Source organism: Hyla sarda, chromosome 1 (assembly GCF_029499605.1).
Source record: "Hyla sarda isolate aHylSar1 chromosome 1, aHylSar1.hap1, whole genome shotgun sequence".
NCBI lineage: Eukaryota > Metazoa > Chordata > Amphibia > Anura > Hylidae > Hyla > Hyla sarda.
In genome coordinates, this window is record NC_079189.1 from 604,709,984 (window position 1) to 604,732,284 (window position 22,301).

At 46.5% G+C, this 22,301-nt stretch overlaps 1 protein-coding gene across 2 annotated transcripts in view; it reads right to left on the reverse strand.

Annotated features, from left to right (window-relative positions):
• Positions 1–18,210, reverse strand: part of LOC130296543 (zinc finger protein 436-like) — a 61,568-nt gene extending 43,358 nt beyond the window's left edge. For both annotated transcript variants that reach the window (XM_056548183.1, XM_056548192.1), the window contains exon 1: positions 18,164–18,210. The gene's annotated coding sequence lies outside the window, so the exon portion shown is untranslated. The remainder of the gene's footprint in view (positions 1–18,163) is intronic.
• Between the last annotated feature and the right edge of the window lie 4,091 nt (positions 18,211–22,301).

The following is a 22,301-nucleotide window of genomic DNA, read 5'->3' on the forward strand; positions in this document are numbered from 1 at the left end:
GACCGATTCAGAGATCCTGTACTATCAATCAGTCCTGAAATGACTTTACTACTCACTGACATCTTACAGTTTCTGTAAGGGTCGGGCGAGCGGTACTTCCCGAAATCCCTCTCAAAAACCAAAGATGCGTGCCTATCGTACTGACACCTCATCAGCAAGGACTTCACTCTGGAGATATCCTCTTGGCTACCTCCAGTCGAGACAAGAAGCTCGAGTTTCCTCCTCAGACCCTGATACAGGCGATACCTGTTCAGGGACCTGAGGCTCGAGAGCTGGCGGAAGAACCCCGCAACCCGCTTCTTGAATATCTCCCACCACTCTGACTTACTACTACATAGGCCCAGTAAAGGTACCTGACTCTGAAGAAAATCCTCAAAGGACTGTCTTATCTCCGCTTCCTCCAGGAGGGACGAATTCAGCTTCCAATAACCTTTTCCCATCCGGGGGGTTTCTGAAACATTCAGGGAAAACAAAATCATACAGTGATCGGAGAACTCCACCTCAACCACGGACACTGCAGAAGAGACGGCTTCCTCCTTTAAATAAAACCTATCTATCCTAGACCTGCGACTACCTTGATGATAGGTGAAACCCGCGTGGCCCGAGGGGCTCCGGATGTGGGCATCCTCTAGGCGAGCTTCTCTAGCTATGCTAATCAGCGCCACACTATCGCAAGTCAGCGGACTATTGGAGCCTCTCCTATCTTGGGACCTCGTGACATTATTGAAGTCCCCTCCAAAGATCACCTGCCGACTCGTAAAAAGAAAGGGCTTAATCCTCATAAAGAGATCTTTACGGCCCCGCTTACTTTGCGGGGCGTAGATGTTAATGAGCCGGAGCTCTTGTCCCTTCATGAAGACATCTAAGATCAGGCACCTCCCCATTTCTAATTCAATAACCCGTCGGCATTCAACAGGAGCGGTAAAAAGGACCGCCACCCCACTATACGGCTCAGCCGCAAGAGACCAGTGGGAGGGACCGCGCCTCCACTCTCTTCTGGCTTTTACCAGAGAGGCTAGATCTGACAACCTGGTCTCCTGTAAAAAGAAAATGTCGGCTTCAACGCGGGCGAGAAAATCAAAGGCTGCGAATCTAGCCGTATCCGACTTTATGCTGGCACAATTAATAGATGCCAGCGTCAATGGGGTGAGTGCCGCCATACAGGGTGATTAAATTAGACGGCCACACCCTTTACTTTTGTTTTCCCTTCTTTTTTGCCCCCTCATCCCCCGAAGAAGACGAGAGGGCAGGACCACTCTTGGATCTTTTTTTCGATTCAGATAGATCCATATTATCCCCGTCTCCGTCCGGCCCCGGTCTAGCCCTGCCCTCTGAGGAAGGTGCCTCAATAGGACAGGGCCCAGTTCCTCCCAGAGGCTCTTTCTCCCTAGGCACCTCGCCCTCACCCTCCCCAGCCAAGGAGGGGGAGGAGATGGTATCGAGGACGAGGTACCGGTTTGACAGGTCAACCAGAGGGGGGGGCAGTCAGGCTTCCGTTTTGAACCTGGCCCGTAGTACAAGGAACAGAGGGCTCTGACCTCTTCTTTCTCCCTTTCCTTTTGCCCTTGTCTTTCTTTTTAGGCCTCTCCCCACTCTCCTCATCCACACTTTCATAGTGGGAGGAATCGGAAGGGTCGGCCATATTGCCTTCCTCTCTGTGAAGCCTCCTGATCTCCCCATCCAGCACATCCTCCTCCAGGGCTTCAGCGGTTACAGGGCCAGCTTCAGGAGCAGAGGCCGGAGCTACCCCCGTCACCTGGGCACTCTCCAGCTCCCTACTCCTTCTACGATTTTCCTCCCGCCTTAGTTTGGCGGGGCCCTTTTTCCTCCTCACGAGCCCTGTTGCACCCCCATCCCTGCCCATACCCTCCCCGGCCGAGGCAACTTCACAGCTCTCCTCAGCCGGAGCGCCCGCTGCACGGGCGAAGGCGCTAGGACAACGGCTAAATGGGTGCCCAAGGACACCACACAGGTGGCACCGGATCTGCCTACAGGATGCGGCCAGATGTCCCACCCCACCACACAAAGCGCAGACCTGTACAGTACAGGCTGCGCTAAAGTGGGTGGGGCTGCCACACCTGTGACAGACCTTAGGCTGCCCCTGGTAGAAGACATGGATCCTATCACGTCCAAGGAAGGCGGCTGACGGAATGTGGGCAACCGTACTCCCTGAACGCTTGAGTTTGACGGAAAACGTCCAGGCCCCGGACCAGATCCCGTGCTCATCCAAGTTTTTCTTGGGCATGTCCGTCACATCCCCATACCGTCCGAGCCAGGTCATGATGTCATAACAAGAAAGTGACTCGTTACGGGTCAAAACGGTCACCTTCTTGACAGCATTCTGACGGGAAATCGCCTTTACGGCGAAATCCCGCCAGCCGGGCTCGTTTTTTGCCACTTCGTAATTCGACCAGAAGAGTTCGAGACCCTCTGGCCGAACGAAACTGACGTCAAACTCAGACGATCCGTAGGGGTGAATCAGGGCAAAGATGTCACTCGCCCTGAATTCCATCTGAAGGAGGAGCTCAACCACTTTAGCGCGAGGTGGGCACGCATCCTCGCCCCTCCAAATCAGACGGACCACATTCCTACGGTTATTGTCCTGCCCGGTTGTCGGGAGGGACCAGACCACCTCCCCATTCCGCTCTCGGAAAGCCCCCAAACCGTGCCTCTCTATCCAGAAAGACAGGTCGACCTCACCCCTTCCCTCTACCTGGATCGACCTGTCACCCCTGCGTAGAGCCTCCAGGAGGCGCTGTTGCAAATGGCCCCCAGGGCCGGACGGAGACGGGGACCCCCCTGAACCCCCGGCAGCGACATTAGCATAGCTCCTAGGAGCAGTCACTGCCGGGGGGGCAGCCGGACCAGACCCAGAGCCAGAACCACTTACAACACCATTCACACCACAACTCTCAACCTCTTTATTTCCAGCCATACTACTACCACTCCCATCAACATTCAATCCACTGACACTCCCACATACACTCCTCTCACCCACAACACTACTACACCCATCAATATCACATCCTACATTCTTGTCCTGACTAACAAATTCTGGGCTGGCTGGGACTTGTAGTATGGCTGGCTTTAGTAAAGTCCTTTGTGCTGGCTTAGCCGCTGCTGGGGTCGACGCCGATGGTTTCTCCTTCATGGCTGATATCATATCTTGATTCTGGGGCTGCCCCACCGGGCGCACCCCAGCTCCTCCCACAGAGCCAGCACCTGCTTCACCCAACTTCACAGGCTCTGTGGATAATCCCGGCGCCCGGACACTCCCCCCCTCACAGGGGAGTGCCCCGCAGTGCCGGTAATGCCCACAGTACTCGGGGAACCGCCCCCCGAGCACACAGGGGCATAACTTGCGCTTCCCACCATAAGCCCATCCTGCCCCTCCCTACCGGCAGGATGGGTGGGCTTCACATCTATTGCGTCTGCAGCTTTTACTGACGCCATGCTGTACCCCCCATGCTGGCTCCGTTCCCCCACAGAAACGGAGTCTGGCAGTCTGGGGGGCCCAGCAGCCTGAACCAGCTTTGCAGCTGGCCCAGACTGCTGGAAAGGAACAAACACGTACTTCACTGATTCTTGTGTCTTTTGCTTTTTCCTCTTAACTGCCACATCATCACAGAGATCATCACCAAAGGTGAAATGCTGGAGGTGGGCTGGGGACTCCTGCATGACTATCGCCCTTAGCAATCCCCCAGCCTCACTCTCCACATCATCCTCCTCGCTCTCACTTGAAGGAAGAGCCACCTGGGCCGGTTCAATATAGCTGTCCTGGGTGGCCTGGGTGTCACAGGGAGCAGCCACAGGCACAGCGTCTTCCTCCACATTCTCATCCTTTTCCTCATCACCACCATCCTCACTTTCTTCACCGCCACTACTCTCCCCATCATCCACCTCCACCTTACCTGGGGATTTCGTGGCGGCAAACCGGTCTTCATTAATCAGCTTTTCCTGGAAAAGACCGCTTCCCTCCAGGATCTCGTCTCTCCTCTCCTCCAGCTTCACAATCTCGCTTTTCAGCGCTGTGATCCTCTTTCTTAGCTCTGGCCTGTTCTTTTTGGACCCCGTGCTCACCAGATTCTGAGCCACACGTAGATCCTCCCTGGCCATCCTCAGCTCCTTACCGCACTGGTCATATTCCGCAAAGCGTGCGGCCATGCGGGAGCAGTATGTATCGCTCGACTCCTTGGGCCCTCTCTCTGCCCACATCTCCACTTTTTTCCTCCTCGCCTTGCTTCCTCCAGATCTCTGGTTGGCACCCGTCGCCGTGGAAGCAGAGCCTGCATTGCTGCAGACTCTGCCAGATTTTCTTCCTCCGGCCGGAACAATGGTGTTGCAGTTTTCTCTCCACCCCCCGCCAGCCTGGAAGAACGGGAAGTGGAGGCTCGAGATTTCCGGGGCTCCATGCAGGGGAGGCTCTCCCCAGGAGTCTGCCACCCTCCTGGGAAAAGCAGTTAGAACACCTGCCTCTGTAGTTCTCTTGGAAGTCCTGGAGAGCTCAAACAGGGACACACCCGCACACTTCTCACACTGAACAGCTGTGTTTCACAGGATGTGCTTTCTACTGACACCTCTGTCCATGTGAGGATCTGTCAGGAGCAGGAGAGGTTTGCTATGGGGATTTGCTTCTACTCTGGACAGTTCATGACACATACAGAGTTGGCAGCAGAGAGCACTGTGGTCAGACTGAAAAGAACTACACAACTTCCTGTGGAGCATACAGCAGCTGATGAGTACTGGAAGGATTAAGATTTTTATATAAAATTGATTTACAAATTGGTTTAACTTTCTGGCACCAGTTGATTAGAAAAAAATTTGTTTTCCACCGGAGTACCCCTTTAACCAGATTAAACAGATTTGTAAATTATTTCTATATAAAAATCTTAATCCTTCCAGTACTTCCAGTACAGGAGTAAATCCCCATAGCAAACCTATCCTGCTCTGAACAGTTCCTGACATAGACAGAGGTGTCAGCAGAGAGCACTGTGGTCAGACAGAAAAGAACTTCCTCTGGAGCATACAGCAGCTATCAAGTACTGGAAGGATTAAAATTTTTAAAGAGAAGTAATTTCCAAATTTGTTTAAGTTTCTGGCCCTAGTTGATTTAGAATAAAACATTCCACTGGAGTACCCCTTTAAGGCACCAGGGTGTACCTGTACGCCCTGCGTTCTTTAGATCACCGCCTCCATGTGATGATCAGGCCGGAATGGCGTGTTCCCTCCATGTGAGACCCTTACAACCACCGCAACTGTCAGATGCCCCTGTGTAAATTCCTAATTTAGGCCTCAAATGCGCATGGAGCTCTCTTACTGCGGAGCCCTGTTATATTTCAAGGCAACTGCCTAGGGCCACATATGGGGTATTTCCGTACTCTGGAAAAAAATGTAAAACATTTTGGGGGCTATTGCTTCTTTGACCCCCCATATAAAAAGGAAAACTTGGGGGCTACACCAGCTACATTACATTTTTACACAAACATGCTGGTGATGCCCCATTTTTTCATTTTCACAAGAGGTTAAAGGGGTTCTCTGGTGGAAAACAGTTTTTTTTTTTTAGGTCTTTATATGTCAAATGGTGCCAGAAAGTTAAACAGATTTGTAAATTACTTCTATTAAAAAATCTTTACCCTTCCTGTACTTTTTAGCAGCTGTATGCTACAGAGGAAATCCTGTTCTCTTTGAATTTCTTTTTTGTCTTGTCCACAGTGCTCTCTGCTGACACCTCTGTCCATGTCAGGAACTGTCCAGAGCAGGATAGGTTTGCTATGGGGATTTTCTCCAGCTCTGGACAGTTCCTGATATGGACAGAGGTGTCAGCAGAGAGCACTGTGCAGGGATGTGGAATTCCTATTGCTCGACGCCCAGGACATGCAGTTCCGGGCAGGTGAATTTTTCTGGCCCTTAGCCCGGCATCGGGCAAGCAGGGCAGGACCTGACAAGCGCTGCGCCGCTAAGCAGTCTGTATGGAGCGGGCTCCGGACTCCTGTCCGCTCAGTACTCTGCAGCCCCTGGCTGTTCTCAGTAGCCGGGGGCCGCCGCTAATAGCCAGTCAAAGCTCACAGCGGCATTTAAAGGGACATGTGAACTAGGGATCGACCGATTATCGGTATGGACGATATTATCGGCCGATAATCACGATTTTGGGCATTATCGGTATAGGCATTTACCTTGCCGATAAGCCGATAATGCACCGCCCCCAGCACCGCCCCCGCCGCACCGCGACCGCCACCCCCCGACCCGCCACACCGCACCCCCGACCCACCGTGATGCTGGGCGGTATACCGGTATGGATTTTTGCCCATACCGCTATACCGGTCGGGCCCCTCCCCCACCCTCCGAGTCAATAAAAAAATTTAACTTACCCGGAATGGGGGAGGTCCGGCCCATCCATCCTTCCTTCCTGTAGTGTCCGGGGGCGTTCCGGGTGAAGAGTGAACCGGTCCGGGCTGTCCTTCTTCTCCGGCGGTCATCTTCTCCACTCCGGGCAGGCTCCCGCCTAGTACACTGCATAGATGCCGCTACGCCGTGACGTCAGGTGCGTCGCTGCGCACGGGCGTCACTGCGCATCGGCGTCTATGCAGCGTACTAGGCCGGACCCTGCCCGGAGTGGAGAAGATGACCGCCGGAGAAGAAGGACAGCCCGGACCGGTTCACTCTTCACCCGGAACGCCCCCGGACACTACAGGAAGGAAGGATGGATGGCCCGGACCACCCTGACAGGTAGGGGGAGAGAAGCGGGTGGCGGCGGCGGCCTATGGCCCCGCAAAAGCCACTGCAGATCATTGATTTAAAGCGCCCGCTTTAAATCAATGATCTGCAGCGGTGTCGCAGGGGGTTAAATAGCCGATAACTTATACCGGAATATCGGTATAAGTTATCGGCTATCGGCCCTAACCTGCACCGATTATCGGTATCAGTATCGGCCCTAAAAAAACGATATTGGTCGATCCCTAATGTGAACGTTCCCTGGTGGACTAGTGGGGTGGATTGCCCCCCTCGCACCTATAGAGGTAGCCGGAGGGCTTACCTCTGTTCCCTGCTGTCCCGTGGCTCTGTCATTGATAGAATCTGTCTGGACCAGGCTTTATCAATGGATCGCAGAGCACACAGATCAATGGAGTTCAATAGAACTCTATTCATCTGTATGAGGAATCTAATGATTCCTCCTAAAAGTCTAATAAAGTGTAAAAAAAAATAAATAAATTTTAATAAAAGTTTAAAAAACACACATTACCCCCTTCCATGTTAAAGGTAGTTATGGCTATTATAGGGCGAGCAGGAAAAAAGCGAAAATTGGCCAGGACAAGTGAATCGTCATGAGGGACAAGTAGATTTTGCTCATTTTAGTCCCGTGGACAAGTAGTTTTTTTAATTAAATTTCCACACCCCTGACTGTGGACAAGACAAAAAAGAAATTCAAAAAGAACAGAATTTCCTCTGTAGCATACAGCTGCTAAAAACTACAGGAAGGGTAAAGATTTTTTTATAGAAGTAATTTACAAATCTGTTTAACTTTCTGGCACCATTTGATTAAAAAAAAAAAAAAAAAAAAGTTTTCCACCGGAGTACCCCTTTAACCCCTTAACCCCTTAAGGACTCAGGGTTTTTCCGTTTTTGCACTTTCGTTTTTTCCTCCTTACCTTTTAAAAATCATAACCCTTTCAATTTTCCACCTAAAAATCCATATTATGGCTTATTTTTTGCATCGCCAATTCTACTTTGCAGTGACATTAGTCATTTTACCCAAAAATGCACGGCGAAACGGAAAAAAAAATCATTGTGCGACAAAATCGAAAAAAAAACACCATTTTGTAACTTTTGGGGGCTTCCGTTTCTACGCAGTGCATATTTCGGTACAAATTACACCTTATCATTATTCTGTAGGTCCATACGATTAAAATGATACCCTACTTATATAGGTTTGATTTTGTCGCACTTCTGGAAAAAAATCATAACTACATGCAGGAAAAATTTTACGTTTAAAAATGTCATCTTCTGACCCCTATAACTTTTTTATTTTTCCACGTACAGGGCTGTATGAGGGCTCATTTTTTGCGCCGTGATCTGAAGTTTTTATTGGTATGATTTTTGTTTTGATATGACTTTTTGACCACTTTTTATTCATTTTTTAATGTTATAAAAAGTTACCAAAATACGCTTTTTTGGACTTTGTAATTTTTTTGCGCGTACGCCATTGACCGTACGGCTTAATTAATGATATATTTTTATAGTTCGGACATTTACGCACGCGGCGATACCACATATGTTTATTTTTATTTTTTTTTACACTGTTTTATTTTTTTTATGGGAAAAGGGGGGTGATTCAAACTTTTATTAGGGAAGGGGTTAAATGACCTTTATTAACACTTTTTTTTTGCAGTGTTATAGGTCCCATAGGGACCTATAACACTGCACACACTGATCTCCTATGCTGATCATTGTTATCCCATAGGGACCTATAACACTGCACACACTGATCTCCTATGCTGATCACTGGCGTGTATTAACACACCTGTGATCAGCATTATCGGCGCTTGACTGCTCCTGCCTGGATCTCAGGCACGGAGCAGTCATTCGTCGATCGGACACCGAGGAGGCAGGTAAGAGCCCTCCCGGTGTCCGATCAGCTGTTCGGGACGCCGCGATTTCACAGCGGCGGTCCCGAACAGCCCGACTGAGCAGCCGGGATACTTTCAGTTTCACTTTAGAAGCGGCGGTCAGCTTTGACCGCCGCTTCTAAAGGGTTAATACCGCACATCGCCGCGATCGGCGATGTGTGGTATTAGCCGCGGGTCCCGGCCGTTGATTAGCGCCGGGACCCACGCGATATGATGCGGGATCGCGGCGCGATCCTGCTTCATATCGCGGGAGTCGGCGCAGGATGTAAATATACCTCCTGCGTCGTTAAGGGGTTAAGGACCAAGGACATACCGGTACGTCCTTGGTCCTGCTCTCCTGATATAACGCGGGGTTACACAGTAACCCCGTGTCATATCACGGCGGGCCCGGCGTCATAGTGAAGCCGGGACCCGCTTCTAATAGCGCGCAGCGCCGATCGCGGCGCCGCGCGCTATTAACCCTTTAGCCGCGCGGCTCAGCTCTGAGCGAAAGTGAAAGTTCCCGGCTAGCTCAGTCGGGCTGTTCGGGATAGCCGCGGCTAATCACGGAATCCCGAACAGCTGACAGGACAGCGGGAGGGCCCCTTCCTGCCTCCTCGCTGTCCGATCGCCGAATGACTGCTCAGTGCCTGAGATCCAGATCATGCGGCAGAATCGTTGATCACTGGTTTCTAATGAGAAACCAGTGATCAACATAGAAGATCAGTGTGTGCAGTGTTATAGGTCCCTATGGGATAACAATGATCAGTGTGTGCAGTGTTATAGGTCCCTATGGGATAATAATGATCAGTGTGTGCAGTGTTATAGGTCCCTATGGGATAATAATGATCAGTGTGTGCAGTGTTATAGGTCCCTATGGGATAATAATGATCAGTGTGTGCAGTGTTATAGGTCCCTATGGGATAACAATGATCAGTGTGTGCAGTGTTATAGGTCCCTATGGGATAACAATGATCAGTGTGTGCAGTGTTATAGGTCCCTATGGGACCTATAACACTGCAAAAAAAAAGTGGAAAAAAAAAGTGAATAAAGATCATTTAACTCCTCCCCTATTAAAAGTTTGAATCACCCCCCTTTTTCAATAAAAAAAACACAGTGTAAATAAAAATAAACATATGTGGTATCACCGCGTGCGGAAATGTCCAAATTATAAAAATATATCATTAATTAAACCGCTCGGTCAATGGCGTGCGCACAAAAAAATTCCAAAGTCCAAAATTGTGCATTTTTGGTCACTTTTTATATCATTTAAAAATGAATAAAAAGCAATCAATAAGTCCTATCAATGCAAAGATGGTACCGTTAAAAACTTCAGATCACGGCGCAAAAAATGAGCCCTCATACCGCCCCATACACCGAAAAATAAAAAAGTTATAGGGGTCAGAAGATGACAATTTTAAACGTATTCATTTTCCTGCATGTAGTTATGATTTTTTCCAGAAGTCCGACAAAATCAAACCTATATAAGTAGGGGATCATTTTAATCGTATGGACCTACAGAATAATGATAAGGTGTCATTTTTACCGAAAAATGTACTACGTAGTAACGGAAGCCCCCAAAAGTTACAAAACTGCGTTTTTTTTTCAATTTTGTCGCACAATGATTTTTTTTTCCGTTTCGCCGTAGATTTTTGGGCAAAATGACTGACGTTATTACAAAGTAGAATTGGTGGCGCAAAAAATAAGCCATCATATGGATTTTTAGGTGCAAAATTGAAAGAGTTATGATTTTTTAAAGGCAAAAAGCAAAAAACGAAAATGCAAAAACGGAAAAACACCCGGTCCTTAAGGGGTTAAAGTAAAGTAGAGAAAAAAAAAACTAAAAGTGTCAAACTATTTCTTCAGAGTACAAAATGACCCCATATGTGAACATAAAGTGCTCTGCGGGCACACAACAAGGCTCAGGAGTGAGAGCACCATGTACATTTGATGCCTAAATTGGTGATTTGCATTTGAATGGCTGATAGTTACAGCCGTTCTGACATAAACACTAAAATAAAATAAAAAACACCCACATGTGACCCCATTTTGGCAACTATACCCCTCAAGGAATGTGTAAAGGGGTACTCCGCTGCTCAGCGTTCCGAAAGCTGGAGGCGGGAGCTCAAGTCGTCACAGCCCTGCCCCCTCATGATGTCACACCCCGCCCCCTCAATGCAAGTCTATGGGAGGGGGCAGCCCCCTCCATAGACTTGCATTGAGGGGGTGAGGCGTGACGTCATGAGGGGGTGGGGTTATGACGTCACAAGCTCCCGTTGCCGGCTTCAGTGTTCGGAACAGTTTGTTCCAAATGCTGAGCAGCGGAGTACCCCTTTAAAGGGGGTACACCGGTGTAAAACTTTTTTTTTTTTAAATCAACTGGTGCCAGAAAGTTAAACAGATTTGTAAATTACTTCTAGTAAAAAATCTTAATCCTTCCAGTACTTATTAGCTGTTGAATTCTACAGAGGAAATTCTTTTCTTTTTGGAACACAGAGCTCTCTGCTGACATCATGACCACAGTGCTCTCTGCTGACATCTCTGTCCATTTTAAGAACTGTCCAGAGTAGGAGAAAATCCCCACAGAAAACATATGCTCTGCTCTGGACAGTTCCTAAAATGGACAGAGATGTCAGCAGAGAGCACTGTGATCATGATGTCAGCAGAGAGCTCTGTGTTCCAAAAAGAAAATAATTTCCTCTGTAGTATCTAGCAGCTAATAAGTACTGGAAGGAGTAAGATTTTAAATTTTTAATAAAAGTAATTTACAAATCTGTTTAACTTTCTGGCACCAGTTGATTGGGAAAAAAAAGATAAAATAATTTCCACCGGAGTACCCCTTTAATGGTGCAGTGAGCATTTACACCCCACAGATGCCTGACAGATTCGTGAAAATTAAAAAAATTAGATTTTTCAAAATGCCAGTGGGGTGTAAATGCTCACTGCACCCCTTGATTCATTCCTTGAGGGGTGTAGCTTGCAAAATGGGGTCACATGTGCAGGGGTTTCCACTGTTCTGGCACCACGGGGGCTTTATAAATGCGACATGGCCCTCAACATCCATTACAGCCAAACACACTTTCCAAAATCTCAGGCTTACCTTCACTTCTAAGCCCTGCCATGCGCCCACAGATCACTTTACGTCCACATATGTGGTATATCCATGCTTGGAACTAATTGAGTTACACATTTTGTGGGGCTTATTCTCATTTTAGTCTCAGTTTAGTTATGTCCCCTCCTCCTCTTTACTTACCTTGCATTCTTTGTCTCTCTGGCAGCAGATCCGGGTTTAAACCGCACCCGTCAGATCCAACAAAACATTGTTTTAATATATCACTCAGTACCTAATCCTGACCATGTACATCTGATTTGTATGTGTCTAGCTCCTTTATTTATTTATTACACTTTTAATTTAGGTCACTAGTCTGAATTCCTCTCAAAGGGAGGGGGCGTGGCCTCACTGTACAGGTCTCCGCCCCCTCCCTCAGTATGCTGTCTGCTCACATCTCCCCTAGCATTAGCAAAACTACAACTCCCAGCATGTCCTCACTGACAGTAGCGGACACAAGATGACAGTGGGAGGAATTTCCTCCAGGTGTGAGCCCTGCGCTCCCAGCTGTCAATCAAGGAAGTGTGTCCATGATGTAGGTGATGACTCATGGACACAGCAGGACTAGTATGTGTCCAAGCAGGCAGGGGGGGGGGGCAGTTGTTTGCCTGGATTTTTCTGTTAGAAATACTGAAAATTTTCCAATGAAGGCAATTGCAAAACCTATTGGTTATACATGCTTTACAACATATCAAAAGTTTTTGTATCTGACAGTGCCCGTTTAAGTTTGCATTGCAGTCTCCCCCATCTCCCCTAACCCCACTGTTGGCAAACCCTTCCTTTACCCCGGGCAGGGACGGCGTTAGGGCTGGGCAAACTAGGCAATTGCCTAGAGCCCCCTGCCGGCTGCTCAGCATAGGCGTGCGCACGGGATGCGCCCAGGGGGGTCCGCGGCCGCCCCCCGTCACATTCTGGACATCCCTGTGTCCCGAGAGATCTTTTTGGGACACAAGGATGTCTCGGCTACCTTTCCTGCGGCGGCCACCGCATTAACTTTAAAAACACAGGGGCCGCCAGGAGGTAGCACACGCAGGGATGTCACTGACCTAATGTGGGGGAACTATACTGCACCTAATGTGGGGGAACTATACTGCACCTAATGTGGGGGAACTATACTGCACCTAATGTGGGGGAACTATACTGCACCTAATGTGGGGGAACTATACTGCACCTAATGTGGGGGACTATACTGCACCTAATGTGGGGAACTATACTGCACTGAATGTGGGGGAACTATACTGCACTGAATGTGGGGGAACTATACTGCACCGAATGTGGGGGAACTATACTGCACTGAATGTGGGGGAACTATACTGCTCTAATGTGTGCAGTATAGGTTTGCTATGGGGATTTTCTCCTACTCTGGACAGTTCCTGATATTGACATCACGTGTCAGCAGAGAGCACTGTTGACAAGACAAAAAACAAAAAGAATAGAATTTCCTCGGTAGCATACAGCTGCTAAAAAGTACTGAAAGGGTAAAGATTTTTTAATAAAAGTAATTTACAAATCTGTTTAACTTTCTGGCACAAGTTCATTTAAAGGGAAAAAAAAAAACTACATGCAGGAAAATTTACACGTTTAAAAATGTCCTCTTCTAACCCCTAAAACTTTTTTTAATTTTTCCACGTACGGGGCGCCGTGATCTGAAGTTTTTATCGGTATCATTTTTGTTTTGATCGGACTTTTTGATCACTTTTTATAAATTTTTTTATGGTATAAAAAGTGACCAAAAATACGCTTTTTTGGACTTTGGAATTTTTTTGCACGTACGCCATTGACCGTGCGGTTTAATTAATGACATATTTTTATAGTTCGGACATTTACGCACGAGGGTTACCACATATGTTTATTTTTATTTACACTGTTTTATTTTTTAATGGAAAAAGGAGGGTGATTTAAACCTTTATTAGGGAAGGGGTTAAATGATCTTTATTAACACTTTTTTTCCCCTTTTTTTTTTTTGCAGTGTTATAGGTCCCATAGGGACCTATAACACTGCACACACTGATCTCCTATGCTGATCACTGGCGTGTATTAACACGCCTGTGATCAGCATTATCGGCGCTTGACTGCTCCTGCCTGGATCTCAGGCACGGAGCAGTCATTCGTCGATCGGACACTGAGGAGGCAGGTAAGGGCCCTCCCGGTGTCCTGTCAGCTGTTCGGGATGCCGCGATTGGGTTTGGGTCTGAAGGGTTAATACAGGGCATCACCGTGATCAGTGATGCCCTGTATTAGCCGCGCGTCCCGGCCGTTAATGGCCGCCAGGACCGACCCGATATGACGCGGGGTCACCGTGTGACCCCACAACATATCGCGGGAGCCGGAACAGGACGTACATATACGTCCTTCGTCGTTAAGGAGTTAAACAGTGGCAAGACAGTACATTAAAAGAGGCCCCTAGACATCTTATCCCTATCCAAAGGATAAGGGATAAGATGTCTGATCGCAGGGGTCCCGCTGCTGGGGACCCCCGCGATCCCGGCTGCGACACCCCAGACATCCGATACACAGAGCGATTACTGGCGATGCGGGGTGGAGGCTCATGATGGCCACGCCCTGCTCGTGATGTCACGGCCACACCCCCTCGATGCAAGTCAATGGGAGGGGGCATGACGGACATCACACCCCCTCCCATAGACTTGCATTGAGGGGACGTGGCCGGTAACGTCACAAACGGGGCATGACTGTGATGTCACAAGCCTCCGGCACTGCCCCCCCCCCCCGACATTCTAAACTAACGCCGGGTGCAGCAGGGAGATCGCGGGGTCGTTTGGATAGGGGATAAGATGGCTAGGGGTGGAGTGCCCCTTTAAGAAAAGGCAGCTGGCAAGTGTCTTTGATGGAAACTTTGTTGAAGATCCTTCATAGAGTTTATTATGTCCCTTCCTTGCTATATTCCCTACACCCCCCCCCCCTTTGCTTTCGCGGTTGTAACCAATTAGGATCTATGTATCATACCTGGTGGGTGTCAGATGGATCACGCTTTTAGGGAGACGGCGGTGGCTCTCATTCGCCAAGTTACCAGTTTTTCATGCCCCTTTCACTCCTAAATTCTGTCTCTTAACCCCTTAATGACCACGGACGTAAATGTACGTCCTGGTTTGGCGGGACTTCCCGCACCAGGACGTACATTTACGTCCTGTGTATGACCGCGAGCATCAGAACGGTGCTCACGTCATACACGGCAGGTTCCGGCTGCTAGTAGCAGTTGGTGACCCGCTGGTTATGGCCGACATCCGCGATCGCACGGATGTCAGTCATTAACCCCACAGATGCCGTAATCAATACAGATCATGGCATCTGCGGCAGTTCAGCACTTTGAATCGATGATCGAATCACCCGCAGCGCTGCCGCAGCCATCCGTTTATCCAGCATGGCGGCCGGAGGTCCCCTCACCTGGCTCCGGCCGTCTCCCGGGGTCTTTTGCTCTGGACTGAGATCGAGCAGACCAGAGCAGAAGATGACTGATAATACTGATCAGTGCTGTGTCCTATACATAGCACTGAACAGTATTAACAATCAAAGGATAGCTATAGATAGTCCCTATGGGGACATAAAAAGTGTAAAATAAAAGTTGAAAAATGTAAAAATAAAAAGTAAAAAAAAGGGAAAAATCCCCTCCCCAATAAAAATGAAAATTGTCCGTTTTTCCCATTTTCCCCCAAAAAAATTTTATAAACATATTTGGTATCGCCGTGTGCGTAAATGTTTGTACTATCAAAATATAATGTTAATTATCCCGTACGAAGAATGGTGTAAACATAAAAAATAAGAACATGTCCGAAAATGCAGCTTTTTTGTCACATTTTATTAAAAAAATAAAATAAAAAATTATCTAAATGTTTTATGTATGCAAATGTGGTATCGATAAAAAGTACAGATGACGGCACAAAAAAATGATAGGGGATAAGTTGCAGATTGCGGGGGGTCCGACCGCTGGAGCCCCCCCGCGATCTCCTGTACGGGGCTCCGACAGCCCGCGCGAAGGAGGCGTGTCGACCCCCGCAAGAAGCGGGGGCCGACACGCCCCCTAAATACAACTCTATGGCAGAGCCTGAGTGCTGCCTTCGGCAATCTCCGGCTCTGCCATAGAGATGTATTGAGGGGGCGTGTCAGCTGCCGCTTCGTGCGGGGGTCGACACCTGCTATCTGGCCGGAGAGCCGGGGCCCCGTACAGAGAGATCGCAGGGGGCCCCAGCGGTCGGACCCCCTGCGATCTCAAACTTATCCCCTATCCTTAGGATAGGGGATAAGTTTTTCACCACTGGACTACCCCTTTAAGGTGAAAATGGGCTTGGTCCTTAAGGGGTTAAAGGGGTATTCCAGGAAAAAAAACTTTTTTTTTTAATATCAACTGGCTCCAGAAAGTTAAATGGATTTGTAAATTAGTTATATTAAAAAATCTTAATCCTTCCAATCAGCTGCTGAAGTTGGGTTGTTCTTTTCTGTCTGACAACAGTGCTCTCTGCTGACATCTCTGCTTGTCTCGGGAACTGCACAGAGTAGAATAGGTTTGCTACGGGGATTTGCTTCTACTCTGGACAGTTCCTGAGACAGGTGTCATCAGAGAGCACTTAGACAGAAAAGAACAACTCAACTTCTGCAGCTCATAAGTACTGAAAGGATTAAGATTTTTTAGATTTTTTTATAGGAGTAATTTACAAATCTGTTTAACTTTCTGTGTCGGTCGCTGCCTCCAAGACCAGACGTCACAGCCACACCCCTCGTGATGTCACAGCCACGCCCCCTCCATTCATGTCTATGAGAGGCGGCATAGCGGCTCTAGAATAGTAAAGCACAAAGAACAAACCACAAAACCATCCACCCAATGTCTCTGCCCACCCACCCATCGTCACCACCCACCCATCGTCACCACCCACTCAGTCACCACCCACCCATCGTCACCACCCAACCAGTCACCACCCACCCATCGTCACCACCCACTCTATTTCCCCGCCCATATGTTCCATCTAGTTTGTCAGAAACTGATATGTTTAACTGATACAAAAAAACTGCCAAAAATGCATCCGTTAAACATGCGCCAAGCAAGCACTTCAAAATTCATCAATTAACCATATGTTAAACATGTCAGTTAACCCCTTAAGGACGCAGGGTTTTTCCGTTTTTGCACTTTCATTTTTCCTCCTGACCTTCTAAAAATCATAACGCTTTCAGTTTTGCACCTAGGAGACTCTTTCCTAGGACTGTATCCACCTTTTCCAGCCCACCGGAGCACCTGAAGGCTGAACTAATTTATGCAGGATAAGTCATCAACTGCCGAGCCGAGAAGTTTGTGACGAATCGAATTTACTGTAAGTTCGCTCATCTCTATTTGTAATGACATTAGTCATTTTACCCAAAAATCTACAACGAAAGGGGAAAAAAATCATTATGCGACAAAATTGAAAAAAAAACGCCATTCTGTAAATTTTGGGGGCTTCCGTTTCTACGCAGTGCATTGTTTGGTAAAAATGACCCCTTCTCTTTATTCTGTAGGTCCATACGGTTAAAATGATTCCCTACTTATATAGGTTTGATATTGTCGCACTTCTGGAAAAAATCATAACTACATGCACGAAAATTTATATGTTTAAAATTGTCATCTTCTGACCCCTATAACTTTTTTATTTGTCCGCGTATTCATCTGACTTTTTGATAGTTTTTTTATTCATTTTTTCATTATATCAAAAGTGACAAAAAATGCACTATTTTGGAATTTTTTTTGCGCGTACGCCATTGACCGTGCGGTTCAATTAAGTATTTTAGATACATTTTTACAATTCGGACATTTCTGCACGTGGCGATACCACATATGTTTATTTTTATTTACACAGTTTTGTTTTTTTATATCGGGAAAACTTAAATTAGGGAAGGGGTTAAATGACTTTTTTTTTTTTTTCTTAGAATGTTATAGCCCCCTCTAGTGGCTATAATACTGCACACACTGATCTTTTACATTGGTCATTGTTATCCCATAGGATGGCAATGGCTGACTGGAGCACCGATCGGACAGCGAGGAGGCAAGTAAGAGCCCTCCCGTCATCCTCTAAGCTGATCTGGACACCACGGTTTCACTGCTGGGTCCCGATCAGTTCCGCTGAGCTGCCGGAATAGATGTTTTTCAATTTTAGATACCGCAATCAACTTTGATCGTGACGTCTAAGGGGTTAATACCAGGCATCACCAAGATCAGGAATTTCCGGTATTATCCACCCCTCTATGACTCAGGGTCAGGTCGTGACCCCAAATCATAGAAGGGGAGCGGGACAAGGGCGTACAGGTGGGCGTACAGGTGGGCGTACAGGTACACTGAGTTATACTAAAGTCAAACAAAAGGCAATGTGAACATAGCCTAAGCCTACACCTATTTATATACACACACATTATATATATATATATATATATATATATATATATATATATATATATATATACACACACATACCTCCAGCCACAGAGCCGTGTGGTTTCCTTGTTGTTACAGGACCTGCGATGGTGTCACAGTCATGTGATCAGTCACATGGGAGAGGAGAAGTCACATGATCAGGAGCTGCTGCTCTAGGCTCATCTGCTCAGTGTATGCAGGACTCTGCTGTGCTGGTTGTGATCGCTGCTGGATGAGCTGAAGTTATGTGTATGCAGCAGAGCTGTGTGTGTGTGTGATGTGCGTGGTGCAGAGCTGTGTATGTGTGTGTGTTATATATGTCTGCAGCAGAGCTGTGTGTAATGTGCATGTAGCTGAGCTGTATGTGTACACAGTAGAGCTGTATATGTGTAATGTGCATGTAGCTGAGCTGTATGTGTGCACAGTAGTGCTGTATATGTGTAATGTGCATGTAGCTGAGCTGTATGTGTACACAGTAGAGCTGTATATGTGTAATGTGCATGTAGCTGAGCTGTATGTGTACACAGTAGAGCTGTATATGTGTAATGTGCATGTAGCTGAGCTGTATGTGTACACAGTAGAGCTGTATATGTGTAATGTGCATGTAGCTGAGCTGTATGTGTACACAGTAGAGCTGTATATGTGTAATGTACATGTAGCTGAGCTGTATGTGTACACAGTAGAGCTGTATATGTGTAATGTGCATGTAGCTGAGCTGTATGTGTACACAGTAGAGCTGTGTGTAATGTACATGTAGCTGAGCTGTATGTGTACACAGTAGAGCTGTGTGTAATGTGCATGTAGCTGAGCTGTATGTGTACACAGTAGAGCTGTGTGTAATGTGCATGTAGCTGAGCTGTATGTGTACACAGTAGTGCTGTATATGTGTAATGTGCATGTAGCTGAGCTGTATGTGTACACAGTAGAGCTGTATATGTGTAATGTGCATGTAGCTGAGCTGTATGTGTACACAGTAGAGCTGTATATGTGTAATGTACATGTAGCTGAGCTGTATGTGTACACAGTAGAGCTGTATATGTGTAATGTACATGTAGCTGAGCTGTATGTGTACACAGTAGAGCTGTATATGTGTAATGTGCATGTAGCTGAGCTGTATGTGTACACAGTAGAGCTGTATATGTGTAATGTACATGTAGCTGAGCTGTATGTGTACACAGTAGAGCTGTATATGTGTAATGTGCATGTAGCTGAGCTGTATGTGTACACAGTAGAGCTGTATATGTGTAATGTACATGTAGCTGAGCTGTATGTGTACACAGTAGAGCTGTATGTGTGTAATGTACATGGAGCTGAGCTGTATGTGTACACAGTAGAGCTGTATATGTGTAATGTACATGTAGCTGAGCTGTATGTGTACACAGTAGAGCTGTATATGTGTAATGTACATGTAGCTGAGCTGTATGTGTACACAGTAGAGCTGTATATGTGTAATGTGCATGGAGCTGAGCTGTATGTGTACACAGTAGAACTGTATATGTGTAATGTGCATGTAGCTGAGCTGTATGTGTACACAGTAGAGCTGTATATGTGTAATGTACATGTAGCTGAGCTGTATGTGTACACAGTAGAGCTGTATATGTGTAATGTGCATGTAGCTGAGCTGTATGTGTACACAGTAGAGCTGTATATGTGTAATGTACATGTAGCTGAGCTGTATGTGTACACAGTAGAGCTGTATATGTGTAATGTGCATGTAGCTGAGCTGTATGTGTACACAGTAGAGCTGTATATGTGTAATGTACATGTAGCTGAGCTGTATGTGTACACAGTAGAGCTGTATGTGTGTAATGTACATGGAGCTGAGCTGTATGTGTACACAGTAGAGCTGTATATGTGTAATGTACATGGAGCTGAGCTGTCTGTGCACACAGTAGAGCTGTATATGTGTAATGTGCATGTAGCTGAGCTGTATGTGTACACAGTAGAGCTGTATATGTGTAATGTACATGTAGCTGAGCTGTATGTGTACACAGTAGAGCTGTATATGTGTAATGTACATGGAGCTGAGCTGTATGTGTACACAGTAGAGCTGTATATGTGTAATGTACATGGAGCTGAGCTGTATGTGTACACAGTAGAGCTGTATATGTGTAATGTACATGTAGCTGAGCTGTATGTGTACACAGTAGAGCTGTATATGTGTAATGTACATGTAGCTGAGCTGTATGTGTACACAGTAGAGCTGTATGTGTGTAATGTACATGGAACTGAGCTGTATGTGTACACAGTAGAGCTGTATATGTGTAATGTACATGTAGCTGAGCTGTATGTGTACACAGTAGAGCTGTATATGTGTAATGTACATGGAGCTGAGCTGTATGTGTACACAGTAGAGCTGTATATGTGTAATGTACATGGAGCTGAGCTGTATGTGTACACAGTAGAGCTGTATATGTGTAATGTGCATGTAGCTGAGCTGTATGTGTACACAGTAGAGCTGTATATGTGTAATGTACATGTAGCTGAGCTGTATGTGTACACAGTAGAGCTGTATATGTGTAATGTACATGTAGCTGAGCTGTATGTGTACACAGTAGAGCTGTATATGTGTAATGTACATGTAGCTGAGCTGTATGTGTACACAGTAGAGCTGTATATGTGTAATGTACATGTAGCTGAGCTGTATGTGTACACAGTAGAGCTGTATATGTGTAATGTGCATGTAGCTGAGCTGTATGTGTACACAGTAGAGCTGTATATGTGTAATGTACATGTAGCTGAGCTGTATGTGTACACAGTAGAGCTGTATATGTGTAATGTACATGTAGCTGAGCTGTATGTGTACACAGTAGAGCTGTATATGTGTAATGTACATGTAGCTGTATATGTGTAATGTACATGTAGCTGAGCTGTATGTGTACACTGTAGAGCTGTATATGTGTAATGTACATGTAGCTGAGCTGTATGTGTACACAGTAGAGCTGTATCTGTGTAATGTACATGTAGCTGAGCTGTATGTGTACACAGTAGAGCTGTATATGTGTAATGTACATGTAGCTGAGCTGTATGTGTACACTGTAGAGCTGTATATGTGTAATGTGCATGTAGCTGAGCTGTATGTGTACACAGTAGAGCTGTATATGTGTAATGTACATGTAGCTGAGCTGTATGTGTACACAGTAGAGCTGTATATGTGTAATGTGCATGTAGATGAGCTGTATGTGTACACCGTAGAGCTGTATATGTGTAATGTACATGTAGCTGAGCTGTATGTGTACACAGTAGAGCTGTATATGTGTAATGTGCATGTAGCTGAGCTGTATGTGTACACAGTAGAGCTGTATATGTGTAATGTACATGTAGCTGAGCTGTATGTATACACAGTAGAGCTGTATATGTGTAATGTACATGGAGCTGAGCTGTATGTGCACACAGTAGAGCTGTATATGTGTAATGTGCATGGAGCTGAGCTGTATGTGTACACAGTAGAGCTGTATATGTGTAATGTACATGTAGCTGAGCTGTATGTGTACACAGTAGAGCTGTATATGTGTAATGTACATGTAGCTGAGCTGTATGTGTACACAGTAGAGCTGTATATGTGTAATGTACATGTAGCTGAGCTGTATGTGTACACAGTAGAGCTGTATATGTGTAATGTACATGTAGCTGAGCTGTATGTGTACACAGTAGAGCTGTATATGTGTAATGTGCATGTAGCTGAGCTGTATGTGTACACAGTAGAGCTGTATATGTGTAATGTACATGTAGCTGAGCTGTATGTGTACACAGTAGAGCTGTATATGTGTAATGTACATGTAGCTGAGCTGTATGTGTACACAGTAGAGCTGTATATGTGTAATGTACATGTAGCTGTATATGTGTAATGTACATGTAGCTGAGCTGTATGTGTACACTGTAGAGCTGTATATGTGTAATGTACATGTAGCTGAGCTGTATGTGTACACAGTAGAGCTGTATCTGTGTAATGTACATGTAGCTGAGCTGTATGTGTACACAGTAGAGCTGTATATGTGTAATGTACATGTAGCTGAGCTGTATGTGTACACTGTAGAGCTGTATATGTGTAATGTACATGTAGCTGAGCTGTATGTGTACACAGTAGAGCTGTATATGTGTAATGTGCATGTAGCTGAGCTGTATGTGGACACAGTAGAGCTGTATATGTGTAATGTACATGTAGCTGAGCTGTATGTGTACACAGTAGAGCTGTATA